At 42.8% G+C, this 17417-nt stretch overlaps 1 protein-coding gene across 1 annotated transcript in view; it reads right to left on the bottom strand.

Annotated features, from left to right (window-relative positions):
* Positions 1-17417, bottom strand: part of LOC126262711 (ral guanine nucleotide dissociation stimulator-like 1) — a 394400-nt gene that overhangs the window by 77552 nt on the left and 299431 nt on the right. The gene's annotated exons all lie outside the window — the stretch shown is intronic.

Raw genomic sequence — 17417 nt, 5'->3', positions numbered from 1 at the left:
CTTTGGAAATTGTGAGTACCACAGATTGTAAAGTAGTAGTGGGCATGCCTCAGATGGAAACAGACATTTTTATAAGTTTGTCATCAGTGATGTAATTATTAGTTTTTTGAATGTGGAAGTAATAACGTCTGTGTGATTTAGAAGAATGGAATAAAATAAAAAGGATATTCATAGCAACAGGCAACTCATCCTCTGTTATTTCGTCTCCAAGAACCTGCAACACAAGATCAAAATTTTCAGCAGCAAGAATATACTCTTGGATACAACGAGGTGTTGAGCCAACAACAACAACGACAACAACAACAAGATAATCAAGATAAGTTAAAAAAAGTTCTTCTTTTGTAATCTTACCCCTCTCAAAGTTTCAAAATTTGTGCAAAGAATGAGAACTTTAATGGTGATGTGTAGGAGGATAAGATTACACACCTTGCATGCAAACAACATGAGAGGTTATTACACATTTTCTCTTACAATAAAACATCTACTATTTAATTTAATGTAATCAGATAGATAGCTACTCACCAAGTGGCAGCAGGAAAACACACATATAAAAGATTATACTACTGCAAGCTTTTGGAGGCAGTGGCTCTTCCTGCTGGCAGAAGGGTTGAAGGGGAAGGAAGAGGAGTGAATGAAAAGGACTGGTTTAGGAAAAGCGGCAGATTTCGGAAAAGTCACGCAGAACAGCTGGTCAGGGGAGACTTACCAGATGAGATGAGAGGAAAAGACTGGGGACTCCACTGCCCCAGTTTGATTCTCATGGCAATGCAATGATGGGAGGTACAGGCAGCAGTGTCAGTGGCATTGAGAAACCACGAAACTTGTTAAAAAGGACCAGATGGAAGCAGATTCTATTCAGAAATTATGTAGATCATTCTAAGAAAAAATTGTGCCCAGTGGTTAGAAGGAAGCAGAGGACACAGATCTCTATAAGAAGGGCAGCAGACATGATCCACAAAACTGCCACTCATTTTCATTGATGTTCCTGTGTTGTACAATCTTGGAACACTTTCTGTACTCACACATAATGAGGTACCTTATCTCTTAACAGAATTACCTCCATCCATACTAACCAGCATGGACTCCAAAAACGTTGCTCATATGAAATGCTACTTTCTTTTTCCTTGCACGACATCCCAAAGGCCCTGGATGAAGGCAGTGTGGTGGATTTCCTGGTTTATAAAAAGCATTCTACTCAGTAAGCTACCATGTCAATGCTTCTGTTCTCGAACAACACATGTTCATAAATGTTTAATTGCCGTGCACAAAGGACTGGTTGCCTGTCAATATCGCAGTATCCTGGGAGCACTGATTGTGTCTCGACTGATGATGACTGTAAGCGACACTGTGACACCCTTACACGAAGGATTCAGCAAAGGCGACAAGGAAAGTGGTCCAAAGGAGAATGCTGCCCCAGTAGGACAATGCACGACCCCACACCAACAATGCCATGACTGCAAAGTTAATACAGTGGGTTTAATTGTTGTGCCACACTCCAGCATATAACCGGATCTCGTTCCATCTGATTATAATTGATTCGACAGCATGAAGAACCAACTGCGAGGCAAGAGGGTCGACAACAACGTAGAACAGCTGGTGCATAGTACGTCGAAACAATCGTACAATGATGCAATAATGAAACTGTCAGGAGAGTGGCAGCGTTGTATTGATGTCGTTGGGGAGTATTTTGAAAAATCTCACGTTCGTTGATAAGTACAGTATTATAGTAAACTGCTATTTTGAATCATTTCCAAACACCCCTGTACTTTTTTTGTATTTTGGTTGAGTCCGGTAAGCATTTTTAAATTTCGTCCAATGTTCGTTATTTTACTCTGTATGAAGTTAATAATTAAAATGCTTTGATTTTTGATTAGTTTTAACTTTTCTCTTGTTATGAACATAGACTTTTATTTAGTTTAACACTGATAAATAAATTCATTTTCAAATGCGAACCGGTATGGCATAGTTTGATGCGTTAAAGAAACGTTTCTAAAGGGCACACGCCGTCTTGCTGTGCACGGAATACCTGCAGGTCAAGGGTATTAGTTTCTAAGCTGTTTGATCAGTTCTGCTATTTACAGGGTTACATCAGAGTATGTAATTGGGGTTGGGGTACAAAAACAGACGTAACTTCAGATAAAAGTTGTGTAGATTCTTCAGCTGCACAATGTCTGCATATGCTGAAGCTTTGTCAGAACTTTTGAAAATTCACCAGTTATTTTTTTACATTCTAGGACCCATTGTGAATATTGAAAGGGGCTATTCCTTAGTGAAAGAAGGAAACCGCCTCTTGTCACATACAACTAAGCGGGCCATAACGGTGAAATATAATTTCGAGGACATATCCTGTGAACGATTTTACAATTACATGCTGCAAGAAACAAATCCGTCAGTCCTTAACAAAATGGATTCCAGCGACAAATACTATGTAGCACCACTCCAGCTGTGGCAGAAGTTCTCGATTAAAAGTGCATATGCAGGATATGCCTGATTTTGAAGCTGATATACTAACCACTATTTTTTTACTATTTTTAAAAGGTCCTCCCTTTTTAATAATTGTAATTTTTATGAAAAGATGTCAATTTTAGCCACAACCGGAATTAGTCGACTCACTCACACACTTGGGTGAACACTTTGAAATGGAATGATCCAACAGAATCCGCCAGAGGTAAAGCAGGTGGCAGACTTCGGTTCATTGGCAAGCTACTGGGAAAAGGGAGTTGGTTACAGAACACCTAGCGTCCCATATCGTTTTTTCTACGTCTACGTCTATACTCCACAAACCATTGTGAAATGCTTGACAGAGAGTACATCCCGTTGTACCTGTTACGAGGATGGCTTGATAAGTTTGGTAAGAAAAGCAAGCAAAAATGATTGTTTCGTAATCAACTCACATTACTTCTTGACAAGTCTCATTTACGGGATGTAAACTTGGTCCAGCGATCCTCCAGCTTTTTCATTCCATTGGAAAAATAGGATCTATAGGATCTGTCGAACTCTGCAAAATACTCGTTGACTGCAACTGTGACGACCTCCGTACCTCACCTGATGAAAATTTCTTTCCAATAAGCAAAAGTATCAAATACGAAAGAGGAGAAAGTCTCTTGGGGTTAAGTCTGGCGAATAGGGTGGATGAGGAACCAATACAAAGCCCAATTCATGCATTTTGGTCATTCTTTATAGGTGACGTATGGGGTGGTGCATTATCCTGGTGACAGAGCACGTTTTTGTGTGTCAAGATTTTTATTTTTTCCAAGCAACCTAAGTTTCCAAGTATTCTGCAATAAAACACAATGGAGTACAGTTATGATTCTGCCCTTTTCAAAGTAATCTATGGGGATTATTCCTTGAGAATAATCATAAAAAAGAAGCAGTGGTCATCACCTCACGAACTGACAACTTCGTCCGTTGTTTTGACTATGATGTGCAATGATGGATCCAGGTTTCATCAAGTCACAAATCGGCACAAAAAGTCTTGTCGATTGCGGCTAAAAATTGCGACATTCTGTTGAAAGTTTGTGCCTGATGCGCTTTTGGTCGTCTGTTAGCGATTGCAATACCCACCTCGCACACAGCTTCCCATAGCCAATTCTCCGTGCACGATGTTATACATTCGCCCTGTTGACATGCCTACAGTCCCAAGAATCTCTCGAATTTTTATACAGCGGTCTTGCATTACCATATAATTGATTTTGTCAGGGGCTTCTTTCGTGGTAACTCCAGTTGGACGGTTGGAGAGCGCTTCGTCTTCGGTGCTTGTCCGACCACGTTGAAATTCATTAATCCAGAAGTAAATGGTCTTCAGTGATGGTGCAGGGCCATCTAATTCTGTCTTGTTTCGTGTGGCAGTCCAACCCTCCAAATAAAAGTGTTTCACAACAACACGAAATTCGGTTTTCTTCATTTTCAATAGCAGTCGACTCATTGATCAATTCAGACGGCTGTCAAAAATGAACTGAACGCTGTAAATTTTTGAAATCTTTATGCGATCCTTGGAACAATAAATCTTACCAATCATAAAGGAGCAACAAAAAATGTTCCATTATTTCATGGAATTTACCAGACCACCCTCGTAATAAGACGTTTTCCCTGTTCGATTCCAGTATAGACCGTGGGAAGAATGCTTGCTTAAATGCCTTTGTGCACGTTGCAATTAGTGTAATCTTGTCTTCGCGATTGCTATAGGAGCGATAGGTAGGGGGGGGGGGGGCTCTTAAAACTCGGGATAGTTTTCCTGGAACTGCCAGTTAAGTCATTTCAGCATCTCTGTGACACTCTCTCGTGGATCAAACAAACCTGTGACCATTTGTGCTGCCTTTCTTCGTATCTACTCAACACCCCCTTTACTAGTGATGGGACAACCGACAGTTTTCATCAACCGACTGGTCAGTCAATTGCTTTTTCCTTCAGTCGGTTTTTTGCATCATTTGTTTCCTGTCAGAGAAATTTTGCGGCGTATCCTCTTTCACCGTAATATTCCCATCTACTTGTTTTGCTTTGAGGGGCTTGTGTTTTATTGTCAAACGAATTACTTACCTTCTCGTTGCTTGTTCAAATAGCCTTCCCAATATCGGCACCCTTTAGAAATCGAAACTTTCTCAGACAACATGTTATTTGAAGCCAGATAGTTAAGAAGCTGTTTGTTTACTACCTTTCCTAAAAGGAACTCAGGGAAGAGGTCTTGGCGGAGTACAAGTTCTGATACCACAAAGGTAGGGAAGAAATTATGGCTATTGTTTTTAAAGGAACAAGTTTTGACATTTGTTTTAATCAATTGGAGAACAGCGTGGTAAACATAATTCTCCCGGTGACCTGAACACTGCTCCTCGAAAACTCGTGTCCAATACCTTAATAACTGCACCACCTTCCTCGGTAAAATCAGTCGTAGGGAGCGAAAATCCCTCTATCTACACACGTACTCTGCAAACCACTGTGAAGTGCATGGCAGACTATATGTTATATCTTCCTGTTCCTTCCGGGAATAATGATACCTTAAATGCCTCGGTGCACGCTGTAATTAGCGTAATCTTTTGTTCATACTCACCATGGTAATGACACAAACCGGGTTGTAATACAGGGTGTGGCGCGGAAACTTCCTCATTTGAAACAGACACCACACAGCAGCCGTTCCTCATTGTTGTGGATGGTTGAGCGCTTTCGAAAGTGGTAACCTAACTTATTTTTTTAAGGTTAGTTTAGTAGCGGTAATTCAGTGGACGAGAGAGGAGCGCACATTCGTTACGACGACTTACTTCTCTCAATGGCCGTTCGGTCATTGCTACGCAGCGTGGATTCAAGTAAAAGTTTAATTTCGCGCCTGCAGGTCGTGTTGCTGACAGAAAATCGATTGTTATGTGAGTGAACACAGTTATGGATATTGGTAGTGCACAGAAAAGGAAACCAGCCTCTTCAAGACCCATCAGGACACGAGAAAACGTCTAGAAAGTAAGGCTGGCGATTTTGAATTCCCCCAAGCGATATGCACGCAAACATGTTGCTGCTCTTGTAGTTTCTGATCGCGCAATGAGACGAATCCGTCATGAATACTTAATATTTCATCCGTACATACTGGAAGTAGTGCACGCACTTAATTCACACAATTTTGTTTCACGGAAAAACACGTGAGAACTTCAGCCCCTGCATACAGAATATGGGACTGTTTGGTGTGCGTTATTCAAAACTGGCTCATGGTTTTTCGAAGAGAACAACAGGGCAGTTACGATCGCTTCTGAGCGTTATGTCCAGACGATTGACGAGTTTTTTTTCCGATCTTGAAGAAATGAGTGTGGAGGTGGGAGGGGGGTTACAACAAAACGGCGCCTCGTCTCACATGGCACGAGCGTCAATGACTCCGACCGTCTCGTGTCTTTGCAAGGACGATCTTCAGTGCCCAGCACGCTCACCAGATTTAGCCCCCCCCCCCCCCCTCAGACTTTTTCTTACGGGGCTATCTTAAATCCTTGGTGCATATCAATCGTCCACAGACCATGGATGAGCTGCAGAACAGTATTCGTGTTGCTACTGCCAGTACAGACAGAGACGCACTACACAAAGTGGACTGAAACTTCCGATTTGGACTCTCCAAATGAACTGAGCAAAAGTGGAAGCAATCGCATTAATAGGCTAATTGAATTTCCCCTAATATTCTTGTAATCAACCGCTGTCTACTACCTGCTTTACCTACTACTATGGGATAGTTCCATTTCATATCCTTATAAACTGTTACACCAAAATATTTGTACGAGTCGACCGATTCCAATTGTGACGTGTTGTTATTGTCGTCATAGGATATTACGTTTTTTTCGTTTTGTAAAGTGGACAATTTTACATTTCTAAACATTTAAAGTAAGTTGTCCATCTTTGTACCACTATGGAATTTTATCAGGATCAGACTGAATATTAGTGCAGGTTTTTTCAGCAATCTTGATAACTGCATCGTTTGGGGTTACTGTTGTCTGTCCAGTCACTGATACTGAATAACAACATACTTCTACCTCTATCGATAACTCCCATCCAAGACAACATGCTGCGTTCTGCCTAACAAGAAATCGTCAGTCCGGTCACGAATTTCGTTTGATACCCGGTATGATCGTACCTTTGTTAGTAACTATTAGTGTGATACGAAATCGGATGCTTTCCGAATACCAAGAAATACTACATCCATCTAATTTCCTAGATAGCTTTCAGGATTCTGCGTGAGAAAAGAGGAAACTGGGTTTCGTCTGGGCTTCCAGGGGCAAAAAAATGACTTTCAGTATTTCATACAGTTATTGACCAAATTAAAAAAATTTAAATGTTGTCAAAAGCTAAGCATTAAGAGCTACAATTTTATTTAAAGGTTTAACACATTAAGGCAAGTTTTGCGGTTCGGAACTGTGAATATGTCTGGAGACAGTGCAACTCATGGCGCGCAGATTTCCTAGAAGGAACCCCTTGAGTGTGAGATCGCAAGTTAAATCTTTAGTAAGATTCATTTGAAATTGTTGTGTTAAAAATTATTATATTAGCTGCTAATGACGTGCCATGTGCATCAGCAAGACAACAGATGTGTCCGGGGGATGCAGAGATCAACCTTCTATGGGATGTATGTACTACACAAAATGGACATCGTCGACATTCAAGAAATGTTCAAAACAAACCATTAACTTGTACCCATGAACACCGAATAAAAAATGGCGTGCCACAATGATCACAAAAGTTGCAACCATGAAGAGCTAAGGCAAACTCCTAGGGAGTTGCAAACCGTGCAGGACGTTCAGCTAGGTATCCACCCTTAAAGAATGCATATAGAATTATATTTGTGTAACTGGATGATGAGAATTGATGGAATATGATGGCATGCAACTGAATCTGAAACAGTCTGTCGTGGAGCTTATCGTGAAACCGGCTATCCTTTGAGGTTTAGCTGCAGGTAGTGCGATAATACGTTTTACAAGCACGGAAAAAACAAACATCCAGAGGATGAGTCTGGCTCTGAGCACTATGGGACTCAACTGCTGTGGTCATAAGTCCCCTAGAACTTAGAACTACTTAAACCTAACTAACCTAAGGACAGCACACAACACCCAGCCATCACGAGGCAGAGAAAATCCCTGACCCCGCCGGGAATCGAACCCGGGAACCCGGGCGTGGGAAGCGAGAACGCTACCGCTGGATGAGTCTGTTAAGTGGTTCCAGGTGGTATGACTACAATGTCACATACTTTTCAGGAGGGACAGTTTGCTCTAAAGTAGTATGATTTTTATACAAAGCTCAAGAATCAAGCAAAAGCAAGTTATTTTGACCAGCTATTTGCCAAAAGCAGTGTTCATATCATAGCTGCAGGTCTCTTACGCTCATTGTTCCACTCTTGCGCGCTGTGACGTAAATACTGTATTCCCCACTGCCCTCGCAAGATCGTGCACACGAGAAAGACTCACAGGGGCAGAGCACCTACAACTTTCCACCCAATTTACCATCCAGAGTAAGAGACGGCATAATTGTATACGAATACGTTAAGGTACTGGTGTTAGTTTATCTTGATACAACTCTCTTGGTACCTCTAATTTCTAGAGTTCCTTTCATATGCATTCCTCTTAAAACCCCGATTGGTCGTAATTGAAAACAAGTTCCTTACTGAACGATGGGATAAGTTTGTTTACCTAATCTACATATTTTCGGGCCGATTCCGCAGTTTTCTGTGCATCGTCAAGTTGACGCTTTGTTTGAAATTTCATTATCTTACGTCTTCCAATTGTGTAGCACTGTTTTTAGTTATGTAACCATCCATTGCTTCCCTTGAAATCACTAATGTGTGTCGCGCGCCATTTGAAGTGCATACCGTGGTAGGCCACTATTACGCACATCCTGACCGATTTCATCGGGCATCCTTGAAACGCGAAAACGCCGGTTTTTGCAGGTATGGACTGTCCCCCTTGAATATCCATAGTTTTTCTTATGCACTACAAGGTCATGTTGCTGCGGACTTATACGAAATCCTTCCGCAATTCTTTTTTTCCTATGTTGAGGATGATCTTCCATGTACATAATTATGTATAGTACCCGCTCCTTGGATGACGATTGTCCTTTATTACGTTTCACTGGAAACAGGATTTGTGGTTCCCTGTCCGACAATGATAAGGAACTATGGTTCGACACCTGTTTGAAATCATTTTCACTTGTTAAGCACATATCGGCATCATTGTACTCCTCGTGTACATTGTTCGCAGAGTCGAGCTTGTACAACACATTCCACTGATTCATCTTGCAGAATCGCTAATATTTCGTCCACTAGTACTTTCACACACTGCGAAATTCCTAGGATTTCTTTCTGGCGAAATCTCTATTTCGACAACTGTTGTTGTAGATATAATGCAACATGTGCTTTGTTTATCGTTGTCATTGATTTGCTCCGTTTCAACACACCTAGTGCTGTAGCACTGTTGTGAGTTACTCGTCGACTAAACCGATCAACGACGCTTCGCAGCCTCGTGCTGTGCTCACCACTGGATACCTCCAGTCCCTCCCCATGTTGCCATTAGCAGCCAATACTGTGGTTGCATGGTAGACAATATGTGGAGCGTCGAATTCTAAAGCATCATCGGCCTTTTGCGACCTCGCACTCAAGGGGTTCCTTCTCAGACAATCATTCAGTATTGGAGAATATGAGCATTTACAAGAGTTCGAACGAACAGTGCATATAATCTCAAACTTTTTCGGAACTTTTCTCGCTTAAACGCTTAACGTCAAATATTTAACACATTTACTCATCTCTAAAGTAATGAGACGTTTTAAGCTGTTTTATACATGGGTGCTCTGAAGAATCGGAGGTGGGAGGTTTGCCGGTTTTCCTTTGTACGTACGTACATTTTGTGTTTGTAGAAATGTGTGTTTTATGTCTAAACAAAATGGTTAAGTCTACAGGTAAAGTGTAATTGGCACTGCTGATATTTTATTTGTGGACATAAGGTCGTGTTCCGAGGCCAATTAGTCAAATATGAGCAATGTCGCAAATACCGGCCGTGAAAGCCTGAATTTTATCATGAAGTGTACATCATCTTTCAGTGCTTAAATTATTGAAATGAATGTTATTAGACGTCGTCTTAATGTGTTATATGAAAGCAAAATATGTTTAAAAATATGAGTACACACTGTTTAACACTGGTAAGGGCACCGCGTAACAAAAATGGCCTTGGGCTTGGCGAATGACAACACGGGCGCGGTGGAAGTAAAACACTTTGATTACCGTACGCGTATGGCAAGGACATTTACTTTTTTATTGAAGTCCACTTAGACATACCGATTTCATCCAGACTAAGCTCACTTTCTTTGCTGCGGTCAATTGAGTTTTCGCTAACATATGCAACTCCAGGATTAAAATTAATTTTTCAGGGCAGCACTTTATTGTAAGAGACCTCTGTCCATCGCGGGACTGGCTGCCGCTTGGTGGAGCTGCGGGCACGTGACGCGGTGAGGAAAGTATAAACGCGGGGCAGAGACGAATGAGTAATCATGGTAGCGATGATACTGGCCGCAAATGTGGAAATACACTGACATAAGCGACTTTGTCAAAGGGCACATTGTTATGAACCTGCGCCTGGGAACGAGAGACTGAAAGGGCTGTTCGCGTGCTACTGTCGTCAGTTTCTCAGGGAAGTGTTTGAAGGGCGCTAAAACCACGAGTAGGCGACGTCTTGTATGTCCGCGTCTCATAACAGGACGTCGAGATCGGAGGTTCTCCCGTCTCTAGAGCGATTTGTGGCAGATCTGACGACGGAGTACAACGCCGGTCCGTACGTTATTGTTTTGAAACACTCTTTTCGGTGTACACTGTTGAACGTGGGGCTTCGCAGCACCCCTACATGCTGACCTCACAACGTAGTCAATTACGACTACAGTGGACACAGGATCATCTCGATTGTACCGTGAATCAATGCAAGCGTGTCGGACAAATCACATTTCTAGTTACACAAGGTCGTTGGTGGTGTCGAGATACTTCGTCATACTGTTGAACGGATGTGCCGAGCCACGATCGCAGGCCGGAGGGGGGGGGGGGGGCAGTATTATGCAATGCCGGCATTCACATGGGCTTCTATTGGACCTGAGGTATTAATCAAAGGTGCCACGTCAGTTGTTGACCACATGAATATTATTGCAGACCATCTGTATCTCTCCATGCTTGCTGCTTCCCCCGACAGCCAAGGCGTCTTCTAGCAGAATTAGCTGTCCGTGTCATAAGGCCAGAATCGATTCGGTGGCTTGAGCAGACTGAAAATCAACTGAATTTGATGTTTTGGCCACCAAATTTGTCTGATCTCCACCACATAGAGCAAGAGTAGGATGTTATCAGCGCAAGCTCCGAGACCAGAGACCGTTTTTCATAATTTACAGGAACTATGTGGCCTATACGTAGTCATCTAAAGTCACATACCTCCGGAAACCTACCAAAGACCTGTCGAATCCTTTTCGTGCAGAATCGTTGTTTTATTACTATTCAGAGGTGGTCCAAAACACTATTCAGCAGTTGGTGACAATGTTTTGCTTCCTTAGTGTATGTAGCCCCTCTGTACTGAGCACTCACTGGACTCTTGCGCATAAACTAAAAAATGTATACGTTGGAATGTCGATCATTATGGTGTGCTTCCTAATAGGGAACAGGAAGAATAAAAAATCGGGGAAAAATGGACACACAAGCTATATATCCCTCATTTGCTTCACGTCATCTGATGTTTTTTGGCCACTGCGAACTAAACTGGGATATCATAAGCCATTTGGCAATGCTGGTGCAGGATAATTTGTTACAATGTAGACTTGGCAATATGATCAAGCGCATTACAAACCTAAAACATTTGCAGTGGCTTTCTTTCCTTTATCCATAGCAAAAAAAAGGTATATCTGGGGGTGTGAGCCTTCTACGAGAGTAATCCCAAAAGTAACGTCTAGTTTTTTATAAGTACAGAACTCTGTCTGTGTGGCAGTTGGTTACACTGTTATGAAGAGTGCTTCACGCGCTGTGTGTAAACATGAGCACGCCGTGCTGAGGCGCTCTGTCTTGGTTTGGCAGCTGTTGAGAATGGAGCTCCCATTGGATGTTACCGCCAAGTGCGAAATGCGCGCAGTTATTCGGTTTTAGAACGCAAAGGGCACTGCGCCGATTGAAATCCATCGCCAATTGACGGAAGTGTATGGTGAGTCGTGCATGGATGTCAAAAATGTTCGTAAGTAGTGTAGAGAGTTTGCAACTGGTTGGACCGAAATTCACGACGAACAAAGGAGCGGGAGACCGTCCATTTCTGAGGAGACAGTGTTGAAGGTTGAGCAAAGCATGCGTGATGATCGGCGGATCACTCTGGATGATCTCTGCACGTTGGTTCCTGAGGTTTCCCCGAAGCACCGCTCACAGAATTTTAACGGAAACATTGAACTACCGTAAGGTGTGCGTAAGATTGGTGCCACGCATGCTGACTGAGGACCACATGCGGCACCGAGTTGATGCTTCCCGCGCATTTCTTCACCGCCTTGCAGCCAAACAGGACAACTTTCTGGACTCAATTGTCACTGGTGACGAAACCTGGGCATACCACTTTACATCTGAGATCAAGCAACAATCACGCCAGTTCATAACTTTCTGAACAGCATGGCGGCGAGCTGGTATGACATGGGCATGCAAAAACTGCCACAGCGTCTACAAAAATGCATCGACAGAAATGGTGGTTATGTCGAAAAATAGCTAAATGTTCAAGCAGTAAACTGATGTAAACCATTGTAGAAATAAACAGGTCTATGTACTTATAAAAAAATAGGAAACCTTACTTTTGGGATTACCCTCATAGTTAGAGGGGGAAATGACCCTGTTTCTTCCTCTCCAGAGCTGTATGCCAAGTTCATTCCAAATACGAGTGAATTCTGTACCGTCCGGAAGGCACGTGAGAGCTGGGGAGGGGAGGGGGGGTGAGGGATGGGGGGTGAGGGGGCTGGGCTGCATTGTACATTGTGTCCTGCGAATAAAAATGTTCACTTCAGAGATATTTCTACGCTGTGGTGTCGCAATATGACAACGTCGTAAACAACAGGCAGCGATGCATCCCCTTTGCCAACGAGGCATCGTGTGGACACATGGTGGAGAATACTCTCGTATGATGTTAACGTGTAATGAAATTTGGCCCCTGTTTACGCGTGCCCTGTTCTCCCACAGGTAACGAAACAGGAAGCTAATGGTTGATCGTGCAGCTTCCGTTTGTTCGCCTGCTGCGCCCTGGTCTGTAACCATCCATGTACTATCATCGTCCCCAAATCGGGTCAAACTAGTGTATCGCCACCCAGGCCACTTCACTTAAGTTATACTCTATATAGGACGACATCGAGCGAGACGTGCGAGTTTTGGACCCAGCTCTAGTCAACCTTCATGCGTTGATGCGTGCGCCCATCGATTAAAATGGTCTCCAACGGTTTTCGTGCCTCGTGAAGCCAGTATTAAGCAAAGACTGTAACGCTGAATGGTGGAAGGAATGTATACGAGGGGCGTTTGAAAAGTCCGTGCAAAAATAAAAACTACTTACGTGTTTGGGGTAAACCTTTTTTATTTTTCGACATAGTCTCATTTTAGACTTATACACTTGGTCCAAGGGCAAAATAGCTATTAGTTGCTGCGATCACCTCCTCGTTTGAATAAAATCTTTGTCCCGCCAGCCATTTCTTCAAATTGGGGAGCGAAGTCTGGAGAATACGGGGGATGTGAAACGAGTTGGAATCCTATTTCCAATAATTTTGCGACCACAACTGCTGAGATGTGTGCTGGTGCATTGTCTTGATGGAAAAGGACTTTTCTGCGGTCCAATTGCCGGCGTTTTTCTTGCAGCTCGGTTTTCAAACGGTCCAATAACCATGAATAATATGCTCCTGTAATAATTTTACCATTTTCCAGATAGTCGATGAGGATTATCCCCTGATAATCCAAAGAGACAGTCGCCATGACCTTCCCGCCCTTTTTTGGTGCAGATTCTCCCTTGGTAACCCATTGTTTAGATTGTCCTTTGGTCTCTGGAGTATAGTACTGTATCCATGTTTCATCCACAGTGACGAAACGACGGTTAAAGTCCTGCGGATTCTTCCTGAACAACTGCAAACCATCCTTGCAACACTTCACACGATTCCGTTTTGGGTCAAGCGTGAGCAATCGCGAAACCCATCTTGCAGATAGATTTCTCATGTCCAAATGTTTATGCAAAATATTATGTGCCTGTTCATTCGAGATGCCCACAGCACTAGCAATCTCACGCACCTAAACTCTTCTGTCATCCATCACCATACCATGGACTTTATCAATGATTTCTGGAGTCGTAACCTCCACAGGGCGTCCAGAACGTTCAGCATCACTTGTGCCAATATGGCCACTCCGAAAATTTTGAATCCACTTATAAACTGTTCTAATCGAAGGTGCAAAGTCACCGTAATGTTTATCAAGCTTCTCTTTAGCTTCCTGAGGCGTTTTGCCTATCACCACACGAAATTCTTTTTCGTCCCTTTTTTGACAATCGCTCGACTTCCTTGATTCACACGAATGTCAAACACAAAGAAATAGACCAATATGGCTGAAACGTGGTGTGCGCTTTTTCCAAAGATGCTACTAACTAAATATGACCTCGATACGTGCCTGTGGTGCCATCTCTCGGACTTTGCACGGACTTTTCAAACGCCCCTCGTAGAAGGGCTACACAAAAAGAATGAAGGCAATATTATAGAAAGGAAAGTGGTTTTAGATGAATATGAGATATCAGATATGATACTACGAGTAGAATTTGACAGGACACTCAAATATCTGAGTCGAAATAAGGCCCTTGGAGCAGATGACATTTCCTCGGAATAAATGAGGTTCTAAGGAGAACACACTACGACAAAGGTATTTCATCTGATATGCGAGACATACACTGAGGTGACAATAGTCATGAGATACCTCCTAATATCGTGTCAGACCACCTTTCGCCCGGCATCCCGCAGTACCTCAACGTGGCACGGACTCCACAAATCGCTGCCAAGTCCCCTGTACAAGTGTTGAACCACGCTGCCGCTACAGCCACCATAATTGCGTAAGTGCTGGCGGCGCAGGATTTTGTGAACGAACTGAATTCTCGATTATGTCCCATAAATGTTGGATGGGATTCAAATCGGGCGATCTGAGTCGCCAAACCATTCGCTCGAATCGTTCAGAATGTTCATCAAACCAGTTCCGAACAACTGTGGTCAAGTGCCATTGCCCACTGTCATCCATAAAAATTCCGTCCACGAATGGCTGAAAATGGTCTCCAAGCAGTCGAACATAACGACTTCCAATCAATGATCGGTTCAGTTGGATCAAGGGACCCATTCCTTTCCATGTAAATAGAGCCCACAATATTATGGAGCCACCACCTGCTTGCACAGTGCCTTGTTGACAACTTGGTCCGCGGCTTCGTGGGATCTGTGCCACACTCGAACCTTACCACCAGCTCTTACCAACTTAAATTGGGACTAATCTGACCAGGTCATAGTTTTCCAGCCGTCTAAGATCCAACCGATATGGTCACGAGCCCAGAAGAGGTGCTGCATGCAATGTTGTGGTGTTAACAAAGGCACTACGTCGGTCGTCTGGTGCCACAGCCCATTAACGCCAAATTTAGCCGCACTGTACCTACAGATACATTCCTCGTACGTACCACATTGACTTCTACAGTCATTTCACGCTGTGTTGCTTATCTGTCAGCAACGACAACCCTACGCAAAGGGTTGTTAAGTGAAGGCCGTCACTCACTGCGTTGTCCGTTAGTACGTGGCGAGAAGTAATGCCTGAAATCTGATATTCTCGGCACACTCTTGACTCTATGGAGCCCGGAATACTGAATTCCTTAACGATTTCCGAAATGGAATGTCACTCATGTCTAGCTCCAACTACCATTCTGCGTTCAAAGTATATCAATGCCCATTTTGTGGTCATAACGACGTTGGAAACCTTTTCAAGTGAATCATCTGAGTTCAAATCGCAGTTCTGCAAATGCACTGCTCTTTTATACCTTGAGTACGCGATACTACTGCCATCTATATATGTGCATATCGCAATCCCATTTGTCACTTCAGTGTACAAGACAGGCGAAATACCTTCAGACTTCCAGATGAATGTAGTAATCCCTTTCCAAAGAAGGCACGTGCTGATTCGTGTGACTTCTACCGAATCATAGTTTCAATAAGTCTCAGTTGCATAATACTGCCACGAATTATTTGCGGAATAGTGGAAAAACTGGTAGAAACTGATCTTGGAGAAGTTCGGTTTAGGTTCCGGAGAGATGTAGGATAGGAACACGCGAAGCAATACTATAACGACATCTTAAAAGACAGAATGAAGAAAGGCAAATCCAAATTTATAACAAATGCTGACTGGAATGCACACTTTGAAATTCTGATGGGTGCAGGCATAAAACACGGGGTGCAAAAGGTTATCTACAACTTGCTCAGAAACCAGAGTGCAGTTGTAAGAGTCGAAGGACGTGAAAGTGGGGCCATAGTTAAGAAAGGGATGAGACACTGTTGTAGCATATCTCCCATGTTACTGTCAGTAAAATGTGGAAGCAGTAAAGGAAAGCAAGGATAAATTCGGAAAGGGATAAATTCGGAAAGGGATTAAAGTTCAACGAGAAGAAATAAAAACTTTGAAAGAATTACAATTTCTTCGGCAAACTTCAGGGATGGCAAAGGATGTGGATCATCTTTGAAACATGATTTGAAAAGAATAAATAGTGGCTTGAAAAGAAGTTTTAAGTTGGACCTTAACAAAAAATAAAACGAGGCTCAATCATTCAAATGGTTCAAATGGCTCTGAGCACTATGGGACTCAACTGCTGAGGTCATTAGTCCCCTAGAACTTAGAACTAGTTAAACCTAACTAACCTAAGGACATCACAAACATCCATGCCCGAGGCAGGATTCGAACCTGCGACCGTAGCGGTCTTGCGGTTCCAGACTGCAGCGCCTTTAACCGCACGGCCACTTCGGCCGGCTGGCTCAATCATTGAATGCGGTATTTGCGCAGTTGTTGATATTTGTTTAACGGCCATTAGGTCATGGCTCAAGGTATACTTCTCTGCCTAACGTTTCGTCCTCCAGTGTTGAAGACATCATCAGAAGCTTTAACGATCAGAAAACAGTTACACACTTGAACAAGCTCAGTTCGTCTTGCTGGGCGCCTTCGAGTCTGTAACTGCTTTCCGAGCCCGTATGCCTCTGATGACGTTTCCAGCATTTGAAACCGAAACGATAGGCAAAAGTTTATGCTATGGGCCACGGCCTTATGCCCATAAATAAAAAAATCAGCAATTAAAACAAAGTTGTTGGAATGTATTCGAATTAAATAGATCAGTGCTAAGGGAATTAGATTAGCAAATGAGGCACTAAAGTAACCTCTGTCTGTTGTTATTTGAGCAACGAAATAACTGATTATGTCTGGAATAGAGTGCATAAAATGCAAACTAGTAACGACAAAAAGTATTTTTAAAAAAGGGAAATTTGCTAACATCGAATGTGAATTTCAATATTACAAAGTCTTTCTTGAAGGCATTTATCTGGATTGCAGCCTTATGCGGAAGTGAAACGTGGACTGTTAACATTTCAAAGGAGAAGAGAACAAAAGCTTCTGATAGACGGGTAGATCGAATAACTAATGAGCAGGTACTAAATCGAATTTAGCAAAAAAGGAAATTTACGGCACATATTCATTAAAAGAAGGGATCAGTTGATAGGCACCAAGGATTCTTCAGTTTGGTAATCGAGCGAAGTGAGTGGGGTAAAAATTGAAGTGGGAGACAACGGTTTGAAGAAGAAGGTTCAAATGTATGGAGGTTGCAGTAGTTATTCAAACATGAAGATGCTTGCGCAGGACAGACTAGCGTGGAAATCTGCATCGAACCAGTCTT

This window comes from Schistocerca nitens, chromosome 6, assembly GCF_023898315.1.
Source record: "Schistocerca nitens isolate TAMUIC-IGC-003100 chromosome 6, iqSchNite1.1, whole genome shotgun sequence".
Lineage (NCBI taxonomy): Eukaryota > Metazoa > Arthropoda > Insecta > Orthoptera > Acrididae > Schistocerca > Schistocerca nitens.
This window is presented reverse-complemented; position numbering and strand designations above follow the sequence as displayed.